The sequence below is a fragment of the Tasmannia lanceolata genome, unplaced genomic scaffold (genome assembly GCF_043159265.1).
Source record: "Tasmannia lanceolata isolate RefF3 unplaced genomic scaffold, GAP_Taslan_0.1 ptg000018l, whole genome shotgun sequence".
In the NCBI taxonomy this organism is placed as follows: domain Eukaryota; kingdom Viridiplantae; phylum Streptophyta; class Magnoliopsida; order Canellales; family Winteraceae; genus Tasmannia; species Tasmannia lanceolata.
Genome location: NW_027518695.1, coordinates 15,398,499 through 15,404,498, shown reverse-complemented (window position 1 = coordinate 15,404,498; position 6,000 = coordinate 15,398,499).

Below are 6,000 nucleotides of genomic sequence, written 5' to 3'. Positions count from 1 at the left end.
AAAAAGTCCTGGAAGTATCCTGGTAAAATAAAAATCCCATGTTTGGTTATGTGGGAGAAAAAAATACCCTGGGAGATATGGTGGGAGAAAAAAAAACCTTTGTTTGGTTGCTTGAACTGTTGGGTAGAAAAAAATTCTTCTCAAGCTTATTTTTGGTTCCTGAGTTTATTTTGGTTCCTGGGGTTATCTTGGGATGGGATGAAAAGGCAATCATTACAAAAGTGGGATTAAAAAATTCACCCCACAAGTAATCATTACAAGAGTGGGATTAAAATAAACCTAGTGCTAAAAGGCAACCAAACATGGGATGGGACCAAAATTTAACTTACTCTCCCACAAAACTCCCAGGCACAAAAAAAACCCAGCAACCAAACAGAGCATTAAAGTTTTTTTTTTTTTCTTGGGGTAAAATTGGGACTCTCGGTACAAGGTTTTTTTTTTTTTGAAAGGCAACAACTTTATTGATTAAAAACAGAAAGAGAGGACAAGATGTCCCCGATAATACAGAGACTGATCAGCCCAGTACATGTAACAATTAAATAATTCCTACCCAGCCCCCACCCCATTACATTTCACGGGATAATGATGCACATTGAATCCAAAGTAACACCCTGTTTAGCCAATTCGTCTGTCATCATATTCACAGTTCTCCTCCTATGAACGATCGAAGGCCGGACAATCTGTACGAGGTCCCTTACTTCAGAGATATAGTTCTATAGTCTCCATGGTCCCTTAGATTTGCCGATGGCCCACGCAATCGCATTAGTTGAATCCCCCTCGACTACAAGGGCCCCTGAGAGATTGGAGGTGTACCATTTAATGCCAAATAGGAGTGCTCTAATTTCTGCTTCATTGCATCCGTCTTACCAAGTGGCCCCGAGTACGACATGATCGTTCTGCCTTTGTCGTCCCTGATAATGCCGCCAATGCCGGCCGGCCCCGGATTACCCATAGCACTTCCATCGAAATTCAGTTTTAGCCATCCTTCCACCGGAGGTTCCCATTTTGGGGTTATCTTTTCTGAGAACTGCCGTTCGAAAATTATCTCATTCCAGTGCTTTAGTATCGAACTAGTTCCATAAGAGACTCCTGTAATGCTTCTTGCCCATGCTATAAGGAGGACTTTGACCTCGGTACAAGGTTTGGTAAGATGGTTATTTGAAAAGTTTGATAAGATGCAAAGTGGATAATCATGGAGAGCGAGTTATTGAAACTGAAATTGTCACTTCATATTTCTATCAGGAGCTTTAATCCAAATCAATGAATGTGAACTTGTTCATGCAGTGTGTGATTTCACTTTTCATATCATGTTTACAAGCTTTTGATGTTTATGATTTTAGCTTTGACATTATGTTTACAGGCTTTGGATATTTTGAAAGTCTGGCTGTGTGACTATTTGTGCTTTCTGGTCATTCAGGTGATTTGATAATCATTTTGGTTGAATGCTCTTATGTATGTTCTTGTTTCTGTGATCATCATTGATCTTTGAAAAAAGAAAAATAAGCAAGCATAAATTTGTTCGTTCTGTCAACAAGTTGACACGTGTTATAGTGTAATAGAATTGTTGCATGTTTCTAAGTTCATTTGTTTCTTCTTAAGAGTCCTGTTTAGCTTCCTTTGTTTTGGATATGGGTGCGCAATTTCTGCAACTTTTTTTTTTTGTTTGAATGATGAATAATTTTATTTGAGAAAACTAAGAGGGAAACCCCAGCAATTGAACCGGTCAGTACAAGGGGAGAAGGCAAAGAAAATACATATAGAAAGTGCATCACAAGTGAAACCCTCGTGGTAGGAGGAAGTCGAAAATTTATAGTCCCTCCCTATCGACGACATCGAAAATTTATAGTCCCTCTCTATCGACGGCATCGGCCCTGGCTAAGTAGGGCCACCACTCGGGTTAATTTTTGGGAATTTGGGTTGAGCTTTTACCTTAAAATTGAGTCGGGTTCGGGTTGATTCCTATTCATTTTTTACCAAAAGCTCAACCTGACTTGTCTGCATCACTATTGCATCACTATTGGCCAATCTTCTTACATGTCTCTATGTGATCTGACGCTCCCTCTACTCTGTCAAAAATCTAATCCAAACAAGGGCTGACAACCGTTGGCCGATCTTCTTGACTAGTAAAGCAAAAAAACTATTCTATTTTGGATTTGAGTGCGTGCAATTTTTGCTACTAGTTGTAGGCTAGAGTTCCATGAAAGATGCTTTTCAGCCATCTCTGTTCATGTCTCGTTAATGCAATCAGTTCACGAATCACAAGTAATCTGAGCATCAATCCCTCCATTCCTCAAATGATTGTAATTGTTGAATGAAGAGTTTGATGTGCAAGTTTCAACCACTTTGCTTCAACATCTTGACTTGAAAAGTGTCCAGCACCTTGCGTCTACTCTGTTACATGATTCATGATTGGTGTCCCAGACGATCTCTTGACTTACTGCTTTGGTTCTCTCTCTGTATTATATTTTTTATTCTATTCCTCTCTTTTTTTGACTTTCATGTTTGCTTGTGCTTAGTTTGGCAAGTCTGATTTGTGCTCTCAATCACCAAGAACACGTTGTGATGTAGTTTTGAAAACACCATTGGCGGTGAGCGGGTATTCCGAATCTGGATTTTTTGATTATTTATATGAAAATTTTCAGAATTCTTGTAAATCGGTCCACTTGACATGGATTAAGCATGATTGAAGCCAGAACCATGGTTTCAAATTTCGGTTTCGGAATGCTCCTCGCTAAAACCAAAATTTAAGCCGAAATCCGATACACCAATTAAAAATAATATTATATTTAATACTAAATTCGGCTGAAATTACCGAAGATTCGGGAAAACGTTATATAATTAAAAAAATCGAGATTTTTGCGTCGAAATTTTGAAATTTCAGAAATTCCAAAAATTCAGCGGAAATAAAGTGCAGTTTCAGGTATTCCCCCGATTTCGGTTCCGGTGCTGACCGAAATCCAAAATCCAAAATCCAAAATTTGACACACCTCTTCCCTGTGTAGATAGATTTTCTCAGGTATACAGGCGAGAGCGTGCCTTCTCACAATTTTAGTGTGATGACTTGGTCCAAAAGACTTCACAATCATAGCCTATATACATGAATAAAACTAAAAATTAGAGAAATTAGATCTAAACTATGCTAGAACGACCAGAACTTGAAGATACTTAAATAAATTACCTCTAATATTGAAAGATAAAGATAAAATCAATTGAAAATTCAAAAGTGCATGTTCCTCCTAATATGCAGCATCAAGATAAAATTAATTCAGAATTCAAAAGTTTTGAATTCTACTCTTAACTTCCTAATAGGAGAGAGATTTGAGAGGGCACGAGATTGAGATGAGCCTAAGGAGTGGCTAAAAATCAGGAAAAAAAAAAGTTGATTCTATTTTGGGTTGAATTTTTTTTGTTTCCTGAACATTAGTTTCCTGATTTTTAGCCACTTCACCCTCATCTCCACTTGGAGACACTGATTTATTATGGAAAAAAAAAAATCATGGTAGTCAAACATGCAATTAGTGTTAAAAAACCCTTCTGCCCATGGTAACCATTGAGCCCATTGTGTAGGTAAACATGCAATTAGTGTGTGCCTGAAAAAAACCTCATTTTTTCTGAAGAGGTGGATAAGGGTATACTTATTTTTCAAACAGTTAGCCCTCGCCTGTGATCTATTTTATGGTCTTAAAAACTTTCCTCTTAAGAGACTCCAGTAGGACCAGTAGGCTTCTGTGGCATTTGGCCATAGAAGAAGGTACCAGTATTTGGGTTATTTGGGTAGATGCATGATTTGGGCTGACCGTTTAGCCCATATTTCTTTTCTTTTTGGGCACCTATACCAAAATTAGGAACTCATTCTTTACCAAAATCAGTTTTATTTTATTTTTCCTAGTAGCTCTAGTGGAAAATTATTAAAAAAACGCAAAGTTTTGTCTAAATTGTGAATAAAGGGTAGTGATTTGAAATTTATAAAAAAATGTGTTGTCAAGTGAGAGAATAAGGCTTTTAGGACAAATATACCCCTCCTACCTCTTTTTTCTCTGCACCTTTTTGCACTTATCCCTATGCACTTATTACCTTCTCACCTACCACCTTCTTCTTCCTCAAGACTTTCAAACGTGGAAACTCCATGGAAGGGTTTTGAAGGTTGCCATTTACAACAGGTTTGGTAATCATGAGGGTTTATTCATGATAAACTTATCGAAGCAGTGTTACAAAATGCAAAGAAAATGAATTTTGAGCTTAAAACTGAATTTTGTTGTTTTCCTCATTTTCAAGATAAATCCATTTTCTTTGCATTTTTTTATTCTAAAACATCAAAATCAAGCTTCAATTTATGGTTGCCTGCATGACACTAAGATCACAATGTATATCCCTATTATCCTTCGAATTTTTACTCAATTTGAAAATAAAAATCTTTGGAATTATCCCTATTCTACTGGCTTCCGTCGGAAGTCCGAACAAAACTTCGGACTTCCGAACAAACGTTCGGACTTCCGACGGAAGACAATCAAACTTTGTAGTTCGGTAATTGTCATATGTTAGTGCATCCTTTTGGTATTTTTTTCGTAATTTTAATACTTTACTTCCATTTTTTCATAATTTTTCATATAAAATTTAGCACTTCAGCCACAAATCCATAATGATTACTATTTTTTGCAAGTAATGATTACTATTTTTTGCAATTATGCTTTTACTAGCCACCTTTGCACCCATATTACTTCTGCCAATCTTTGCATCAAAGGATGGGCCACAAGCCGAGAAGTTGCCTCGACAAAGGTGGCTAGCAAACTCCCATACAAAAAAAGGGAAATGTTATCCACACTACTGTATTTTGATGAGGGCACTCCTCATTTAATTAAAAGTACGGTATGGCCCCCCATAGGATGATCCAAAGCGTCAATTAGATGGGCCACAGTCTAAATTGGTTGTGTCCCAAAAATCATTTCCATAGGTCGATCCTAACCCTCCGATCTATAGAGGGTTAGGACCAACCCTCTAACATTCTAATCAGAGGGTTAGGATAAACCTACGGAAATGCTTTTTGGGGCACAACCTATTTAGGCTGTGGCCCATCTAATGGACGGTTTGGATCATCCTATGGTGCGGGCCATACCATACTTTTAATAAAGTGAGGAGTGTCCTCATCAAAATACGGTAGTGCGGATAACATTTCCCAAAAACATCTTAAAAAATACGGCAAAAATTCGGGTGACACGCGGGTCGACCCGGCCCGTACGGGCCCGGCGTGTGAACCACATTTTCTACCCCGGAACCACTAGGGAACCAAATTTAATACCTCGGAACCACTAGGGAACCAAATTTTATACCTCGGAACCACTAGAGAACCACATTTTATACCCCGGAACCACTAGGGAACCACATTTTCTACCCCGGAACCACTAGAGAACCACATTTTATACGCCGGAACCACTAGAGAACCACATTTTATACCTCAGAACCACTACGAAACCACATTTTATACCCCATAACCATTACGGAACCACATTTTATACCTCGGAACCACTATGGAACCACATTTTATACCTCGGAACCACTAGGGAACCACATTTTATACCCTCGAACCACTACCGAACCACATTGTATGCCTTAGAACCACTAGGGAACCACATTTTCTACCCCGGAACCACTAGGAAAACACATTTTATACCTAAGAACCACTAAGGAACCACATTTTCTACTCCGGAACCACTAGGGAACCACATTTTCTACTCCAGGACAACTAGGGAACCACATTTTCTACCCCGGAACCACTACGGAACCACGTTTTATACCCCGGAACCACTAGGGAATCACATTTTATACCTCGGAACCACTACGGAACCACATTTTATACCCCAGAACCACTAGGGAACCACATTTTATACCCCGGAACTACTAGGGAACCATATTTTATACCCCGGAACCATTACGGAACCACATTTTATACCCCGGAAATACTAGGGAACCACATTTTCTACCCCGGAACCACTACGGAACCAC